We start from the raw sequence: 20,066 nt of genomic DNA, 5'->3' as shown, positions 1-20,066 counted from the left end.
TATGACACTTCATCATGAAAAATGGAGACTCAAAGCCTCCAAAGATTATTTCTAGAAGACAAGAAATTGTCAGTTCAAGGCTAGACAAAAAGGGGCTAGCTTAAAAATGTGGTGGGAGTCCAGCTGCCTATTGGCACAAGTGAACCAAAATAAGTCAAATTAACCAAAAATAAGTGTACTTTAAAACATTTTTAGCCCTGTGACAGGTTCTGTTTCCTGTTTCCAACAGCACTTGTCAAATGTATTAGTGAAATCAAACTAATATACTGTGATGTATTTAAGGCCTTTAACTATCAGCTGTACTTTGTGTAAATGCATGTGTCTTCTAATTGTCTGGTTCAAAAAAAGGCTATAAGATATAAGACATTTCTCTTTTGGTTTTCTTTTTAATATGACTTTAGTCTGAATCCCAGAGCTCATGTCTTACATGAAATGTACTTTTGTGGTTAACTTGTGTCTGAAGGGATGAGATGGAATTGATTAAAACCCTTCATTTCTCATGTAAGTGGCACTTTCATAAAAATGTAGATTTAATGGGCACTGTGATTTATGATTCAAAGACAACTTATTTGTGTTTATGCCCATTTTATTGCACCACTCTCTTCCTGTTTAGATAGATGTATAGATTTAGGCTATAGATGAGGCTGTCTGTTAGTCACTCTGGCCAATGTGTTTCTCAAATAAAATAAATCCTTAAAGCTGCACTGATCAATATTTTGTATTATTAACTATGGAAAAAATGACTAGGTATAATGAAAAAGGGGTCACTCGTAGTGACAAACAAAAGTTGTTCAGTTCTAAGAAGCGTTTTTAGCAACTTCCAGGTCATTTCTTATGTTTCGTAGCCTACAACTTCACTCTCACTGCTCGCTTCAGCACAATGTCCATCAGCAGCAGGGGGGGCGCTTGCGCATAGGTGAGGATTAAGGTGAGGGTGTGGGTGCGCAGACCTCACTCCCACCATCTTCACTCCTACCAGATGGACCTCCAGTGGCATGAGGGAACCCATGACGACCTTTGTCTGGCAGGAGTTGCAGGGGGCTGCCGGTGATCCGGTCAGTTGGACTCCGCCTGTGCCTGTCCCCAGGTGCAGGTTTGTCTTCGGGGTTTGCTCCCCTAGCCGCTCTACCCTCCCGAGTTAACCCACGTGGCTGTGGGGTTGCCTTCTAATGCCTTCCCAACTGTTGTGGTGGTTCTCCCACCACCATCTTCTGCCTGCGCCGCCGTTGGGGTCTTCACTATTTACCCATAGCTGGGGCTATTTACCCATAACTGGGAAAGTGGATGACGGGCATCAGGGCACCGATGGGCCTGCATGCCACGTCTCTGGGGCCCACTGCTGCTCCGAGATCCCGTACAACTTAGCCTGGAACCACAAGGGACCAGTCACCATGTGTGCCACGGGGAGGCGTGTACGAGATCTTGGCAGTGGAGAGGCTACGTACCGGCTGAGGAGGCTTACACACTCGGCTCCTCTTTTCACCCCTGAAAACAAAGGGCTATCCGGTGGCAGTAGCTGTAAGCAGAGAGTGGCAAGCAGAAGCAGCATGCACTAACTACAAGCACTACTACTCCAACACTACTGCACTGACGCATCACATGCCCTGCATGCAAAGGCACACACACACACGCACGCACGCACGCACGCACGCACACACACACACACACACACACACACACACACACACACACACACACACACACACACACACACAGACAGACATAGTTATAAACAGACATACACAGACACACACACACAGACACACACACACACACACACACACACACACACAAGTACAAATGCATTTTCTTTTCCTCAGCCAGGCATTAGAGAAGCTTTCTGTACCACTTCTTCTTCCACTCATTGAGATGACTCTCCAGCTGCTCCTCAGTCTTCTTCAGAGCAGCCAGGAGGCAGTCACTCACAAAGCTTTGCTCGTCATTCTGATCCACATAGGAGGCTCTTGATTTCTCGCTCTCCTCTAGCAGGGAGGTTTTCTCCTGCCGCCATAGGACACGCTCACTCTCTAGCTGATGTTCACACTTTTTCTCAAGAGCAGCCATGAGGTTCTTGTTGTTTTTGTCCCGCATCTCCAGCTGGGCTCTTTCAAGTATCTCCTTTGCCTCCTCGTCCTGTTTTCGGAGAGCTTCCTCCATCTTGCTCAATTTATCCTTCAGCTCCTTAGCTTTTTGGGCTTTTCGCAGACTGTTGCTGATTGTTCCCAGCTGGGATTTCAGATACTCTGTTTCCCTGGGTGGGGAGTGGACACGTTCAGCCAGCTGAACTTTCAAGTCACACATCTCCCTCTGCATCAGCTCTTTCTCACGGCTCCAACTGCTGCCCCCTCTCTGTTGTTGGAGCTGATCGAGGAGATTGGCCAGCAAGTCCTCTCGGATGATCAGGTGAACTCTTCCCTCAGATTCACATTGGGTGAGCCTCGACTCGCTGTCCTTCAGTTCACACCGTACTTGTTCTTCAAGTGAACTGAGATAGAAATTCATTTGCGGTTCAATCTCTCTGGAGTTGAATTCCATGTTTTCCAACTATTCTGCTGGACCAGTGTCTTTTCTCTCGTTGCAATGTGCACCTTTGGAATGTCACAGTCAAATGACTCTCTGATACAAACTGCTGTCTGAGTGAATTTGTGTCAGAACTAAAGTTGGGTCCCAGTATTCATAGATTCTCAACATTCTTAAAAGTGTCGTTATGACAACAACATGTATTCTTATGTTTTCAATCCAAATGGTTATTGATTCTATTCCATTCTATATTTGATTCTATTGTTGCTATGGGATACCAGTTTGTTTATGTCTGAATATACAGTATGAATGTAATGATTTCCTAAAATATGGCAAAGAAAGAACACTTGGAAATATGGAAAGAAAAAAGATGGATGTCTTTGCACAAGAGCAGTACACACAAGTATGTGCCAGTTGGGAGGCCATTTTCTCTAACTCCAATAACCATGTGCGCTCAGCAACTACCTAATATTCAAGATGTGCATTTACCACAATAAAACATTTTTTTTACTTTTATTCAAACTGTCCAATACTTTTTATGTTGGATTTGAAAAGCCGTTTAGCCCCTGCTCATGTTTATCTTGTACATGTTAAAAGTTGTCGTAAAGGAAGCGAAATATGAAGGGCTTTTCACACGGGGCAGCGACACTTCGCCTGCGTAGTCGCGTGGATCCGCGGGATCTCGCTCCTCATGTGAAGGCCAGCCGATCAATGTGTGGTAACCATGGGGATTCTGTGCACTACTCTATCCCTGCCGTACAACTGAATAAGATCAGCTGACTGTGGTATCATATATCCCTAATCACAGGTCCATTTATAACAAAAAGTGGCAATCCTAGTATTTTCCTAACCACGATCTGTTATTGTTGATAGCTAAAGTTAGCTAAATTAGCATAGTTATAATTAAGGACGTTACCCGATAAATCCAGTCTTGTGCCGATGCTCTGACAAGCAGAAGCCCTGCTGTCTATGTCCTGATAACTGTTTGGAAAACAGTTTTATATTTTAGTGAACTCACAAACAGCAATAATCAGTCTCTTGTTCATTGATTTGCACGGCGTGTTGCTTGCGTAGGGAAAAGTTCAACACAATTCAACTCTTGCAGCAGGCGGGCGTGTGCGTGTGACGAGCACGAAGGCGAGTTTCATGGGATTACACCCGCTTGTCGCGTCGCCTGTCAAACTGCCCGCGCCCCCCCTCTTAGGTCTCCCACATTTGAAATGGATTCTTGTATAAAAATATTTTACAGCAAAAGTGGTTAAAATGACAGATATTGTGACACACCCAAGTGCAAAACAAAGCCAGGCCGAAGACGCATTGAGATTTGATCGCTCAGACCACATTTGAAGGGGTTTGGGCCACGTTAGTATTAGTCTATTAGTAAATCTCATGTCACAGAAACCACTGAGAGTGAATCCTGTGTTATGGATGCTATTGTCGGTGTTTTTGTTCCGGTGCTCTGCACAGTTCAGACACCCGGCCGCCTGCTGTTATCCCTGGCACGGAGATCCCCGGGGACTGCAGGTTCATAAAATAGGCCCAAAAATCTGAACATAATACACACATACCACCGTCGGGTGGAGAAAAATACGCCCTTCGTTACACAGACAAAGCGTTTTTTCATTAGTCATCACACATTTCTGTAATAGGCTAAATAGTGTAGGATTTATGTGAGAGTAACAACTGAAATGTATACACACAACAAAAACAATTTTTAATTAAAACGTGTTTATGTGCATATAGAGTGTGGAAGAGAGATCCGATCACAAGTGGCCACTCAAGACGCATGTGGAGAAGCATTCTAATGCCAGCTGTGAACTGACGCACTTAGAGCTGTCCACTTGTCATCGGATCACCCGAGACACATGTTAATGTTATGTTAATACCAGGTCTGAACAGGGTCACAGACACTCGGCTAACATTTGTCAGTGATATTAAGTCGAATGAGAGGAGAGCCAATTAATGTGGACGAGCCTGTATGTCGACTTTGTTTAAAAACAGTGGCAGTGAAAAGAGGCAACATAACTAACCTAAAATCTCACCTAAAACATAACCATCCCACCCAGTTTTTTAACCTGGGAACAACAACCATAGGAGGTGGAGAGGGGTCTTCCAGACAGTTATCTCTTGCAGATGCTTTTTCCCGGCAGTGCAAATATAAACGTGACAGCACGAAATGGTGCACGCTCACAGATTGCGTAACTCGCTATATAGCCAAAGAGATGCAGCCATTAAACACGGTCGAAAAAACAGCATTTAAAAATATGCTGCTAACTTTTGAGAAACGGTACGACTTAATAAACATGTTGGTGTTACTATCCATTAACTTTGGTGTTCCAAAAACTGTACTTGTAAAAATAAACCGCCACTATGTCCACAAGCTTCTCAACATTGAAACAAACAACGCATTCATAATAATTTATAATAAATAATTGTAAATGTAATCTTAGCCCCCTGTCCCTCAAATACTTAGCTACATCCCTGCATCAAACGTGCAGAGCGGCATTCGCACAGTCTGGCTCGCACACAGCGGGCCCTATTTTAATGATCTAAGTGCACGGTATGAAGCGCCTGGCCCAGGTGCGTTTAGGGAGTGTCCGAATTGACTTTTTCTAGTTTAATGGCGGAAAAAAGGGTCCGTGTGCCAGGCACGTGGTTCAAAAGGGTTGTACTTAGTGTCTTCATTAATCATAGGTGTGTTTTGGGCGTAACATGCAATAAACCAATCAGAGAGTCATCTCCCATTCCCTTTAAAAGCCAGGCGCGTTTGGACCTTGGCGCATTGCTATTATGATGGCGGAGTTACACCGTAATATTTTTGTTTGTAATCTTTTGCATGTTTGTGTGCTGCTGTGTGTGTGTAACAAGCATAATGTGCGTGTGCTGTGCACGAGCATAGGCGCATTTTACTAATTTGCTGTTAAAATAACAATGAAATGCTGCGTTATTGACTTTAGACCAGGTTTTTGTTGGTCAATGGCGCGACCACACTGCCTCAAGATAGCAATACGTCAGGAATGCACCTGAACACACCTCCCTGTAAGACCAGCACGTCCATGGGCACACGGATGGGCGCAGGTGCATTTGCTATTTAAACGACGTGGGCACTGGACGGTGTTAAAATAGCAAAGACACTTGCGTCGGGCTTTGCGCCGTGCTGCACCGGGTACAAGATAGGACTCAGCGAGTCTGCTGCGGGGCGGTGGCCCTGCATCCAGGCAAAGACTCAACACACGTTTAATTCAAAGTTAAATTTGTAATAAATGTAATGTATGCTAAAGGCGAGTCAGCATCAACAACAGCGCGTCTATTACGTTAGCCGAAAGTCAAATCGCTCCCTTGTGATTCTGCCCTTTGATTAGTTTTGATTTTAGTAAAGACAAGAACAGTATAATACAAAATATTACAAACTGACATGTTTGAATTCATAACGTTTACAGAGGGTCGCCGTTTCGGTGGCGTTACGTTACAACACACTACACAGTGCTTGCTCATTTTTATTTGATTAGTTAAGCAGTAGCCTATTATAAAATCCACTTACTCTGACATATCACAGCAATAAGGCTGCACAAATTAAACCAGGTTTCGTCGTTTACTGTCAAACTGGGTAAACAAATATAATGGGAGTAGGCTAGTTAAAACATAACTGTTGTGTGCATGTGATATTTTCTGATTTTATATTTGTTAAAGGCTAGGTCTACTTATTAGCTACAGGGTCCCACAGTGGAATGTAATACAAGGTTAACCAGAGCTTTTCACATCTTGATTTGTACAGGCCAGAGTAGCTGGATAGAGTAGCTGGAGCCTAAAAGTGAAAAGGAAAGCTAAAAGTGGGGATATTGCAAAAAAAAAAAAAAAAAAAATCAGAGAAGTGCACAGGATGAAGAGGAGGAGGGAAATGAAGGAGAAGGCAGTGAACTGGAGAGAGCAGGCGGGTCAGAGCAGGAGAAGACCACAGAAGGAGATGGAGAAATAAGTGAAGAAGAGGGAAAGGAAGAATTGACTGTGAGGGATGAAGAGGAGACTGCAGATTCAGAGAGAGGGACAGAGGCAGGGAGTGGTCAGGAGGAGGCAGATGAAGATGACAGGGAGGAAGAGGCCTGCAGTTACCCCTGGACCATATGGTTTGTTTATATTCTCCTTCCATATAAATTGCAGTACAGTAGTATAACATGTCATATCACTCAGTAAAATGACATGTTTTCAGTTTTTGGCTATTTCTATTCTGTTGTATATGTTATAGGGTTAGATATGTAAAGATGTACATACAGTATATAAATACATTATCTACTGATGTTTTACAGTTTCTTTTGTTTGAGCTTAAGTTTGATCATAATTACTGATAAAATAAGACACATTCTATTCTATTTGTCTTACTATATCAGTAATTATGATCAACCAAAAGGTCAAACAAATGATAGAATTATGTTATGCAGTTTTACAGTTTACATATGGTGGTTTCTGTGTACCGTCTTCCAATGCCATACATCTTCGCCAACCTTGTCAAATTTTCTAGATCCGCCACTGGTTGGCTACAATCTGAAATCTTCTCTCCAGGCAGCTTACATTCTATAGTTATAAAGTATCTAATTTAATGTGTCCTTTTACTAAAACTGTATTTGAAGGTCCAGGGTTAAATGGTTCAAAACACGACAGTCTTCAAAGGCCTATTCATACGGTTACCTTCCAGCAATATAAAAAATAAATAAAATAAATAAAATGATGTAACATTGAAACATTCTCCCCCAATAGCTATTAACCCTGCAAAAGAAGACAGCAACTCTTTTGAGTCCAAATGTTCTTGGTCTTTCATAATCAAATATTAATATCTTACCATCTCTGCAGCTGTTGTAATTAATGCAGTACATTCAGCCTTTGAATTATCACCATGACATCAAATAGAGACTTTGGTAATAGTTCTATTGGGTAAGGAGAAGGAATATGAATCTTTTTTTATTTATTTTTTTATAGCTGGCCCCAGAGTACTCAAGCTTAGGAAGTGTTTCCATTGAATGTAGGCTAGTCTATATCCACGACAGTCCACTTCCAGGATTGCTCTGGTGCAGCAGGAAATTCCGCCGGATGCATGTTTTTTTTGCCGATGTCCTTTTCCTTCCGCTTTCTTTGTTTTGAATTTTAAACTGGTGGATTTCTGAGGACTATGGTTAACTGCTCCTCAGATCTCTGCAGGGTAAATCCAGACAGCTCGCTAGACTATCTGTCCAATCTGAGTTTTCTGTTGCACGACTAAAACAACTTTTGAACGTACACATGTTCCACCAAAACAAGTTCCTTCCTGAGGCTATTTTGCAGCTGCTCCGTGCGGAGCTTAGGGCTGTCCATGACTGTGATTGGTTTCAAGAAATGCCAATGAACCAGAGCACGTTTTCCTTCCATCCCGGAATGCTGTGTGGACTAGCCAAACCCTCCTCCGCAGCGCTGTGGAGGAAGGTCTAACAATGCGAGACTAGTGTAGGCCAAAGATTAAGGATAGCAAGACCTTTCAATGCTGAAGAGAGCAGCTACAACTGCACTGCTCTTGAGTCACGTCTCATCTTGAAGTGTTCCTAATCATTAAAAGGAGACATACTGTATATGTCTATTTTAGTTTTGCTCTGGAGACCAGAAGTTTTAGGATATCTTCCTCTGAGTGATTGAGCTGGTTTGTTTTCCTTGGACTTTCTGTTGATGAAGTTGGAGTTTTATTAAGGGCCCTGCTGTTCATGCCAACTGGAGTTTGTCTTTAATTCAAAGGTTTCCCAACTGAACGCAAATATAAAAACCTTCATAAACAGACAGTGTTTCTAGTGACATCTATAGATGGTACTTGGGTTCAGACTGAAATATCTGAACAACTGACATGCAAATTTGTGCAGACATTGATGTTCCCCAGAGGATGAATCCTACTGACTTTGGTGATTCCCTGACTTGTCGTCCTGCGCACCCATTAGGTTGAGATTTGTGGTTTTGAGTGAAATGTCTCAATAACTATGAGATCAATTGCTATAAGATTCAGTACAGAATGATGTTCCCCTAAGGATGAACTGTAATAACTCTGATGATCCCTTATCTTTTCATGTAGCACCATCATCAGGCCAAAAGTTTAATTTGACCAATTCCTGCTAAACTAATAACATTCCCATCAGCCTCAGCTGTACTTTGTGTTTAGTACTAATTAGCAAATGTTAGCATGCTAACCCGCTACACTAATATGGTGAACAGGGTCTATACCTACTAAACATCAGCGTGTTGTCTTTGTGAGGATGTTACCATTAGGATTTAACCCTAAGCGCTAAGTACAGACCTACAGAGCTGTTAGCATGGCTGTTGCAGCTGTAAGCAGGCCAACAAAGTGCTGCCGCGAGGACTAAACACTGAGAGATGCATGAACACACTGTGACGCGCTCAAGATTGTACTGCAATGATTTATTCCTCCACACAGAAAATACAACTAGCACTGCAGTTACCAAATGTAAAGTTACTTTGTGAGTAGAAATAAGTGCGATAGTGCGGTGGTCAACAGAAAGTGTTCGCTCCCAGGCTCACCCCCTCTCTGTCAAAGCCCAAAAAAACCCAGGTGAACAGGTGAAGCAAACAAATATGTTATCACTTCCACTCAAACCGCAAACAATATAAGTGCACAATATAATAATCAATAAATAATATAAATGAGACCATAAACAACATACAATATGTGGCTCCTACAATGGCTGTAGACTTAGTATTGCTCTTGTTTTTATAACAAAGAAACTTTTTCTGTGTGTTTCAATGAATGCAAATATAAAAGCTTTTAAAACAGGGTTGGAGTTGTGTAATATCATCTGGGAGCAAAACAGGAAGTAATTTCTATGAAAAAGTTGCAGATTATTACTTTAAGGATGACTGTAGCTGTAAGAATAGTTTATTCTGTTATCCAGTTGAACTGGGAGCTTAACTGGCAAGCGTCCAGTCATAAGCCTGGTTCTTTAACCTCCAGGCACCGAACAGCCTTGCCTGTTTTTGAAGAGGCCTCTCCCCACTGGTACAAAGTCCACTGTGAATTGTCCTGTTTCTTTTGGCATCAGTTTAAAATATGCCACATATACACATGCATGCACACTCAAGCAAGTGTGTTTACACACACGCATTGATTGGTAGAGCACTGGCATGTAGGGCATGTCGAGGCCAACTCATTATCTCGGCAGAAATTAACTCCATGTCATCCAGTATCGGAGCATGGACCGTGCTGCGACTGAGCTGTCTTTAGATGGCCGCACAGCTGATCAATTTGAGTTCATCCCAGCACATTGCCTACGGCTGGGCTCTCGCAGGGTGTCCCTCTCTCCCCCCAATCCTGCTGCTCATTATAGTGACAGCCGATAAGAGGGAGACAGAGTGAGAGTGAGAGAAAAGAGAGACACAATCCTGTCTGTTCCCTGGATAATTTAGGAAAGGTTATGGAATAGATGTCTGGCCGTCATTCTCGGGCTCTAAATCACGGCTGCATGGGCGCATTCCAATAAGTCTGATTATAGCCACTGTGGCTGCAATTAAAAATCAGATGACAGCCCTCTGTGCCCGGCATGCTGCTCAGGCCAGTCAGAGCCAGTCAGAGAGAAGAACAGCACACTGTTCACCAACATTTTATATCTAAGTGGGCCTCATTCATCTCAAAGGAATCGTTTAGCTTTTTGGGAAATACACTTGCCAAGAGAAGATCTCATACGTCTGTCTGTATGGTGAATATGTAGCTACAGGCAGCAAGCCGGTTCTTTTGGCTTGGCATAAAAAAGCTCATAGGTAACAAAATCCACATTAGCATCTCTAAACATGTTATATCTTTTAATCCGTACAAAAAACTGTTTAAAAGTGACACGCTGTAGTTTTACTGAGGTATCCTGTATGTCTTGGATATAAGGTCTTTCTCGATCTGAGTTCTGGTCTGTACTTGTTTTCCTGCTGACTTGTCTTCAGTCACGGCCCGAGCACTGTTCCAATTCAAAGTCCGCACCAGGCCAAGTATGGTCCCAGTTAGTTAACGTTCTTTCTCCACCTTGTGTGGATTTGGGGGTCATAAACTAGCGCCAATGGCAGAGAATTTGGGCCAGGCTCAAAACTGCTATAACTCTCATCCATGATTTTTTGTCGTTGTCATAAATTAAGTATTCTTTTCTATTCATAACTTTTATAGTCAAATTTATAGAAATAATGCTTTTTGAAACTGTTGCTATGACGTTTTCAGAGTCAAATGTCTAACCCTGATAAGGCCATTGTAATTTATCAGTGGTTCTGATGTGTCTGTAGCATTTTGAACATATAATAGAAATTACTTTTGGAAAATAAATGGTGATCTCCGTTGAAATCTAATCTTTGTCGTTGCCAAATTGGTTGTCTTAGTTAAAGTTCATGTTTTTATTGGACAGTCTAAAGGTGTACAGCAGCGTTGCCTTTGTGGACTTTCGGCTCCTTAGTGTATGGTATATTTTCAGATCTCACCACACTTACAGTATAAATGATAAACATGTATAAATATATATATTAAGTCAAATAAACGGAGGCAGTATGGGGTGTACTATTTCATTTTATTGTAAATATACACATAAGTGAAGATAACAGGTGTGTCAGGTGACTGCATTTCATACTGAACCTCGTTGAAATTCCAGAAAAAAAGCTATTTTTCTTCCTTTTCCACAAAAGCCTGTTATTGGCCTTTGAGTTGAGATCATTTTGTCATGTGTACCGTTAAAGTATATTCACCAGAGCCAGGCTGAGTAAGAACACTGCTTTCCCAATTTCTGATTGAATGTATTGCATCCCCCCATCCTCAGGAGTTTGGAACCCAGGAACTTTAAACTCCCACGGTCGCAAGTCTGAACTTGGCACATTAACCCCTGTAAAATGGTGAATTGGAATTTTTACAAGTAAAATAAAATAATAAAATAACAAATAAAACAAATGAGTTATAATTATTAATATAATAATATTATAATTATTAATATAATTAAGTGAGCTTTAGAGGTACTGGGTGGATTTTGTTACATTTGTACAAAGCCATACTGTGTCTAGTCTTTATGCTAAGCTAAGCGGCTGCTACATACTTAGACTATAGGTATGAGAGTGGTATAGCTAATCTCATCTACATGTAACTTGCAACATGAAAGCGAATACAATTATTTCCCAAAATGTTGAACTATTCCTTTATGAACTGACAGTAGATTTAAAAAGAGAAGGGGAACCAGTGTAGATGTCAGAATGACGGAATTCATAATGTCTTTGAAATGTTGTCCAAACCTATACAACTAGAGACAAATTTTGTTTTTGGAAAAGGAACTGGATTACCACTGCAGACAAATGAGAGTCTAAAGACGAATGAGCTTGTTTTTGCTTTTATAATGAACCACTTTGTTTTTTCCTGTCTGTTCTCTTCCCTGGCTTTGCTCTTGGCTACATGAACGAAAAGCAACACAAGCACATATGCTGAGATTTGTCTCAACACAGTGAAGGTTCAAGGGCAGCTGTTAGAGGCGATATGAGATTAGGATTGCTGTTGTTCATTTCCAAATTTGAGCAGAAAGGCCTTTGGCAGAAATATCACATTATGTCTTCAGTTACAGTTTTGCTTTGAATGTGCCCAAAGTGGGATTCTCTATATTACAGTTTAGTGCTGCAGGCGAATATCATTAAGGACAAACTCCTGCTTAAAGACATGCCCTTTATTCTTCTCTGAACAAAACTGCCTGATTTTGCTGTGCAGTATAATCTTTCATACTGTGGCACTACAGACTCATCAAACATTTCACGTAAGGCAACAAGCCAAGTAAAGTGCAAACTTTTCCCTGTGTGATGCAATGATGCTGTAAACTGATCAAATTACATGAATAGTTCAATTTAATAAATACCCTACTACTATTACTAATCAACAGGTTGTATCGTATTAAACACTTAGAATAAATAGAAACAGAAACAAAATACACTGTAAACAACACAGCTTTAGAGGTGTTGCTAGGTTTCCTTTTAAACTGGGCCAAGCCTGGCTAGCTTGATGTTGAGCGGGGGAGCAAAGTTTGTGTCCCGGAAGAAGTTAATAACATTACATCACATTACATGTCAATTAGCTGATGCTTTTATCCAAAGCGACATCCAATAAGTGCATTCAACCATGAAGGTACAACTCTGGACTGCAGGAATCAAGTTCAAGTGCATTTGCTTCAAATAAGCCAAACTACAAAGATAGATTAATGGAAAAACGACTTTCACCCAGGAAACAGGTGTTTGTGTCCTGGGACCAGTGTTTTAACCCAAACCAAAATTATTATTGAGTATATTCTAGTGCTGTCAGTTAAACGTGTTATTAACGGCATTAACGCAAACCCATTTTAACACCGTCAATTTTTTTTATCGTGAGATAAACATTCTTTTTGGCCTAGCAAACTTTGTAGCTTTTTTTACATGCTGTTGCAACAACTAGTAACATTAGAAAAACTACAACACCACACCGGATCTAGCTAGACCGGAAACACAACAACAGGCACGCCGCACACACTTGTTTGGGCTTGCGAGCCGGCCAAAGAGTAGTAGGCTAACGTTACGTTTTTAGTGGATGGCGAGCGTGAGACGCCGAAATGGATGTCAATAAGATTCTGAAAGTTTACTTTTTAAAAGTTGCCAAATGGTTCCATTGACAAGACCAAAGTGAGCTGTGTGTTTTGTCGTTGTGAACTGAGCTATCATCGCAGCACGTCCAGTCTGAAATATGTCTTGATGGCCAAGCGCACAGCTGATGCGAATTCTCTGCCCCCTCGTCAAAGCCAGGCGACAAAAGCACCAAGCAAGCCGATCCACTTTTCCATGTTGATAAGAGCATTAAAATGAGAAAAAATAATTTGACAAAAAGAAATCAAGGGACATTTAGAATAGATAAAAATGTGCGATTAATTGCGAGTTAACTGACATTAATGCGATTAATCGCGATTAAATATTTTTATCGTTTGACAGTAGTACTAGTATATTCATGAGAATGTGTTGCCTGACTCCAGCTCTGTACTTAATGCACAGACATGAGGTTGACTAAATATTTGATTCTTTTAATGCAGATAGCAGGCATGGCCACTATGGATGACAACTTTCATTTTGGGTTTCAACATTGTTGCAGGCCGCCATATCAACATCTATGCAACTTCAAAATAATTTTCCGAGTCTGCTGCTGACTACCAGTCAAAAAGTGCTGTTATTTCTTTACTGATGTTCATTCAGAATTCTCCTGGGCTTAGCACAACCCACAACAATTGTGATTGGTAAAGATATACAAACAACCCTTAGTTTTTTCCCTTAGTGCAGAATTATGATGGGTTCAGCCAGACCTTTCTCTTCTCCTGGTACAGTGCTAAAACGAAGTGTGGAGATCGGTCTGCCTATGCAAGACTATAGAGAGACTCTGAGAATGAGTTTTTTTTCTTCTTTTTACAACCACTTTAGACAATGAATTGTCAGTCATGCAAAATGATTATTTTTGATGACATATTCCTTTTAGCCAACCTCTTGGTGCAGTGTAGTGACATTCAGCTTCATGACAGAGAATGACAGCGAACGACTAAGCCTCTGGATTACAGCACAAATACACCATGGGACAGAACAGTTTTGTTGTTATTGAAAATCACTAGCACAATCAATGCGGTACTGTTAATCAGTGAACCAAATACCAGGCCAGAAAAAAAAGAAATGACTAAATAGGATTTTCCTAAAACAATTCCTTCAGTATTTTAGAAGTTTGCTCGGCACCATCAATTTTATCTAGGGAGGTATCAAACAGGTTCACTACTTATGACACAATTATTTATTATTAGTTATATAAACTGCAGTTTTCCCATTATGTTCTTACTCCACAGGGAAAGCCAGACCCTCTATATATCCATATTATCAAAGTGATGCCCATATGGTCTGAAAAACACTTGCACGTGCACAGTAGGCCCTTTAGGCACATAGGCCCATTCAAGTGGCAATTAAAAGGGTCACCTAATCAGCTTTTGTATTACTATATGATACAGAAACCTTGAGCATATAAATTGCTGCTTTCAGAAAATCTGGGTTTTTGCTGACTCTCACACCTCTGTCTCATTCTCTGGAGATTTACCATGTAATGGGAAAGCAGCAGCCAGGGCCCCCCCCCCGACCCCCTTCCCAACCTGAATTGAATTAGTCCCAAGGGCTATCAGCGTAAATCCAGAAGGAAGACTACAGCGCAATTTGCCCATAAATCACAAAAGGTGCAGTAGTTCTGAGCAGAGGCTTATGTAGGGAACAATGTGGGTGGGAAGAGATAGCAGAGCATTCAGGCTCCAGTCTGCTACAGTTTGCTGTAACAATAATACTTGAGAGGGCATTTTTATTGTACTGAGCCAACAGCTCAGCCAACAACACCAACAGCATCAACAAAGTACTGATGATAGCAACAAAAAGTCCTCATGTGTATTACAGCTTTAAAGCAGCTTTGACCCTATGTGCACTGACTTAAGCAGTTGTAGTTGAACAATATGGATAACAAGAAATTAAAAATAAAGACTAAAACTGGACAGCCCTCAAAAAGACATGGGAAAGGGATCTCAGTATTACACTGGATGATTAGTAGTGGGACAGAAGAATAGAAGAAGATTATTTTAAGAGGATGGAAGAATGAAGGGGTGCTGTCAATCCAGGAGTGGGCTTGTGAGATGGCTAGGGTGGCGGCGTTTGAAAAAATGTCATAGAAACGGTTTGCCAGATTGGATGTATATACTAGAAAAATAGAAAATAGAAAATGTTTTGTATTTTGTTAAAAAATGAAAAATAAAAAAATTGTTAATCACAAAAAATAAAGACTAACCTGTGACTCAGCCTTGTATCTGGTTGTAACACCAACCCATGGTATCATGGTGTTAGTGCTCCATTTTACACCTTGTGGTCAACAAAATAATTGAGAATGATGAGAAGGACCAACTAAAACATACATGTTTCTGACTGTACAACTCAGAACAATTAGGATGCACTAATTCATGCTCATAAACCTAGCTACCTGTAGCTTTGTGAGTAAGTTGTTGTATTGCCTTTAGAAAAGTCCAATGGGAAATGTCTAAATATAGTACACCAACTGACCAGAAACAAGAAAGAATCCCTGTGAAGAATCTTGTGTTGCAGTAGGAGAAATAAAGTGAAAGGTACAAGGACAAGGTGTTCAGGGTCCAGGCTTTTAACCTGGCCCGGAGGTAAGCACTGTTTCAACAACCGTCATTAGCAGCCAATTAGACTACAGCACAGAACACAGCCGCAGCCTCTGGGTGATGGACACATGGATCGATGTGGCCGATAAGTTCGGCTGTGTTGGATAAATTTATGGGTCCGTCCATGAGCCCAGGGCTGCTCTACTGATGACCGAGACAGTTCAAGGTGCATCTGGCTGCTCCTTAAGTTAACTGCACTGCTCATCATACACAGTCCCACTTGCCAGCGGGTTTATGGACCCTGAAATAAAGTTAGTTTATGAGGCCATTTCCTCTATATGTGGAATAATCGTGTCAGTGGGCACTCAGAGCAGCACAGAATTTTAATACATGGTTTTGACAGCTGTGGCCTGCTCCTTGAGGTTGAATGAAAATGACCTGCAAATGTTCCTATCTGTCAACAAGCATTGGCTTATCAAGCTGCTTGCCACTCTGAGCCGTCCTGCCAAGGCAGAGGCGTGAATCATTAAGTGAACTGCAGTCAGAGTTGGGTAATTTACGTGGTTTATTATAGATGGAACATGGATCACTTATATATTCTAGAGCTGTCAATCTTCCTCTATAATACCATTCGAATTTCATTTGTTATTTTTTTTAATATTCAAATAATATTTGAATATTTAATGCTCAAATGCAGCCTGCTATTAATATGTACAACACCTCAGGCTTATGCATTGTCAATGCCACTATAAGCATGTGGTTGTTGTTATACATTCTGTCCACTAGAGGGACTTCTAACATTAGGCCTTGAAGGGGACCTACGTCATGGCGTATTGCAAGCAACTCTGTTTACATTAATTTTCCACCACGAGCACACAGTGACAAACACAAATCAACACAAACTCTGTAATGAAATATTATCTAACAAGTGTAGTGAAGCGGCTCTGTTGTAAAGGCTAATGGTGCTCGGTTAGCACAATGACGTCATGTTAGAAAGCACAGCCGAAACGATTTGTCAAAAACTAAGTAACAACAGTGTTAGCTAGTACTTATAAGCAACCTGTTTCTTGCAGATTGTCACGTTACTGAGAATACAGCTATTTGAAGGTAATATATGAAGTCAAAGCATTCGAATAGTATTGATTTTTTTACTATTCGAATTATATTTGACTTTTGGTATTCGTTTCCAACAGCCCTAATATATTCACACATTGATAGTGACCAGACAGTCTTAAATATGAAAGTAATTAATGTCAATGTCCATGAGAAATGTTTTTCCTCTCAACCAAGTGGGTGTGTTAGTTAGAAACTATTTTATAAAATAAAAAAGATATACAGACAGATATACATTAATTTTTATTGCGGTTATCACAATGGTTTGAATTTCTTCACTAATTTGTGCGAAATAAAAAAAATCAATACCACAGCAGCTCTAGTCATTAGCATCCACATGACGCACCCTTTCACCCACATCTTAAAACTCAAACTAAAATTGTTCAAGACGTTTACATATAATTGTCACTGCAATCCTAGCCTCCTCTTGCAATAATTGTAAATAAATTATTTTGTCTTACCCCTAATTTTCAATCAATCAGTCAATGCTTGATATTCGACCGGCCGGGACGCTTCACCAGGATAACATTTTCATGCCATAGAAATAAACTAAAACCAATGACTATCTGACGCTAATAAATCAGCCTAAATGTATCTGGTATGCTTTAAATAGTCAATAGTAATTGCAGTTCTTATCCAGTGGCCTAAAGCATATTGAGATTATTTATAATTAAACAATGCTTTTTTTTTCTACAATAAACAGCTAGTCATTTTAGCTACAGGATTGTTTTGTAGCTTGACTTGACCCCTCTCAAGTCCCACCCACTCAGTGCTGCTCCCGCACATAATGAAGTGATTGATCTGTGCATACAGGCAGAGCGCCAGATACACAGACGTTGTCAATCGAGCTGAGGGAGGGCGAAAGTACAAGGAAGTGTTTGCCTCTTAACTTTGTCTGATGGAGAAACATGTGGAGCAGCCCCCACAGACCCCAGGCTAATCCCTGAAAACTCCTGCTATAAGATCTACTGCTGTTTATCATGTTTCACTGTAAAAGCCCTGACCTTGGGGAAGGTGTCTAATTACTTGCTTCACGGCAGGAGGGACGCTGCTGGGTGTCGGAGACAAGATTTAGTCATCACTCCCAGGAGAAAGTGTGTGTGTGTGTGTGTGTGTGTGTGTGTGTGTGTGTGTGTGTTAGTGAGTGAGTGAGTGAGTGAGTGAGTGAGTGAGTGAGCGAGCGAGAGAGAGAGGACTCTATTGGCCCACAAACCTGGTATAGTGATGTGTTTCAGACAGCAATCTCCAACAAGTCCACCAAACTATATGACGATATAGGCCGTTTATTCCTACCCTCTTATTGGACTCACAGGAACGTTTCATAAATTAGCATCCCTGTGGGCAGGAAAGACGACCCACAGGCGATTCAAGACTTGTTCATTTGTCCCAAGGGAGATTTGTCTTGGGCAAAAGGCTGCATATAATAATATACATACGTGAACAGACACAAAACCCAAGTACATACGATACAGTGTGCAACACAAGTGCGAGAACAAGAGTAACCCACAATACTGTCAATCTGCTTGGTTGCAGCACCAATCTGTGACAGTGTCATTCCTTTTCTGAAGGTATAATAACTGTATACTTTCACTTAACGGATTGATGAGGTGAAATTACGTACAAAGTAATTATCAGACCCAATGAGTCATTAATCAGAATATCGAAGGGTTGTATGGAGAACAGTAGCCCCACCTCAGCCAGTGTAGGAGAACTACAGTGTTCTTCATTGCCAGATATGGAGAACAACTCTGTAGATAAATAGAAGTCTAACAACACTTCCAAAACAGAGAGGACACTTACACCTTACACAGGTGTGAGTTGCCTGATTAGACCTCGTCTCAGTAGTGTGTGTGCGTATACAGTATGTTTGACATGTCCGTCTCTCTCTCTGTGATGGCGAAGTTACACATGTACAGTTTTTACTGGTACATGGCCTTTGGTGACCTCACATATTTCCCAGCAAAGTTCTAGACCCCTATCAACCTGAGCAGACATCTAGTCAACCCAGAATAAAAGAAAACACCTGTGAGGGTGTTCAGAGCCTTACACAGAGCCACAAATCTATGCTCAGTTGCCACTTTAATAGGTCCAGCTAAAACTGATGCAGTCTAAGGCACATTTAGCGTCTTTTTTGAAGCTACCAGCAAAAGAAAAAATGGAGGAGGTGCCAAAAAATAGAGTTGTATAATATGAGTGGGTGCTCCCTATTTAGGGAACTCGCTATGTTTTATCTAACGTTAGCAGTAGTACCGCTCCCTCTCTCTATTCATTCTCTAGCTCGTTCAACCGCTTTGTATTATCTAGCACCACCCCACATAGCACTCTTGGATACTGTAGAAGTAGCCGTTGTTATAGCAACAAAAGACGCTCTCGGCTGCTTTTTGGAACCAAAACCAGATTTTTTCTTAACTACAAAAGCGCCCTAGTAAACTTGTTCTTGTCAAAACAGACACCAAATGTGATCATGGCCTAATGCAGCAGTAATGCAATAAATCCTTCATAAAGTTTACAATGTTCAGTTTGTGCTGCTGTTGAACTGTATTGCATTATACTGAGAGGTGTTTCCATTATTTTGTCAACCCCTTTATATCAATGAAACCATGTATTTCCAGCCTAAGAACAACTGCCCTGTTTTTAGACTTGTAACAAGACTTTTTTTTAGAATGGTTTATTAAGCCTATGAAGTAGGACAACCCCTTCACCAGTGTTTCATGTATCTCATAATGTAAGGTTCAAATTGCTTTGAAAGCTGCTGAAAACATTCATTCACAAAATTCAAATAACCCAATTACCTTTCCTCTAGTACCACCTTCTGGTAAAACATTACTTCTGTAACATGTGAACTGATAGGCTGTAAGAACAGCTACATGTAAGTCAGTATGGTGTTTGGTCTGTCCAACATGCTCATGTTCTGTTTGAAAATGTTATGCCTTTAAACTGTCCAGGCAGCCATTGTTGTCCATTCACTTCATTACAGCAAGAAATCAACTTAGTCAAGTAACTTCAATTTACTTAATGGACCAGTGTGTAGGATTTAGGGGATCTATTGGCAGAAATGAAACATACCATTCATAATTATGTTACCTGAAACTAAGAATTGTTGTGTTTTCGTTAGCTTAAAATAAGGCCTTTATATCTTCATAGGGAGAGGGTCCTCTTCTACGGAGCCCGCCACATTGCAACGCCATGTTTCTAACCAAACACCGGCTCTATAGATGGCTTTATCTCAAGACGCTTTACAGAGAGTAAGACCTACACCAC

At 41.0% G+C, this 20,066-nt stretch overlaps 2 long non-coding RNA genes across 2 annotated transcripts; one reads left to right on the top strand and one right to left on the bottom strand.

The window, feature by feature from the left end:
• Nucleotides 1-16: 16 nt before the first annotated feature.
• On the top strand, nt 17-698 carry LOC118493991. Its single transcript, XR_004896048.1, has 2 exons — nt 17-108; nt 155-698. It is a non-coding gene; the product is annotated as an uncharacterized LOC118493991 (long non-coding RNA).
• An 89-nt stretch (nt 699-787) lies between these two features.
• On the bottom strand, nt 788-1,623 carry LOC116054695. The gene is made up of 3 exons (XR_004106126.2): nt 1,247-1,623; nt 1,206-1,208; nt 788-1,077 (listed from the first exon to the last, which is right to left on the bottom strand). It is a non-coding gene; the product is annotated as an uncharacterized LOC116054695 (long non-coding RNA).
• Between the last annotated feature and the right edge of the window lie 18,443 nt (nt 1,624-20,066).

This window comes from Sander lucioperca, chromosome 20 (genome assembly GCF_008315115.2).
Source record: "Sander lucioperca isolate FBNREF2018 chromosome 20, SLUC_FBN_1.2, whole genome shotgun sequence".
NCBI classification, from domain to species: domain Eukaryota; kingdom Metazoa; phylum Chordata; class Actinopteri; order Perciformes; family Percidae; genus Sander; species Sander lucioperca.
Note: the sequence above shows the minus strand (reverse complement) of the source record. Positions and strands in the feature narration are given on the sequence as shown.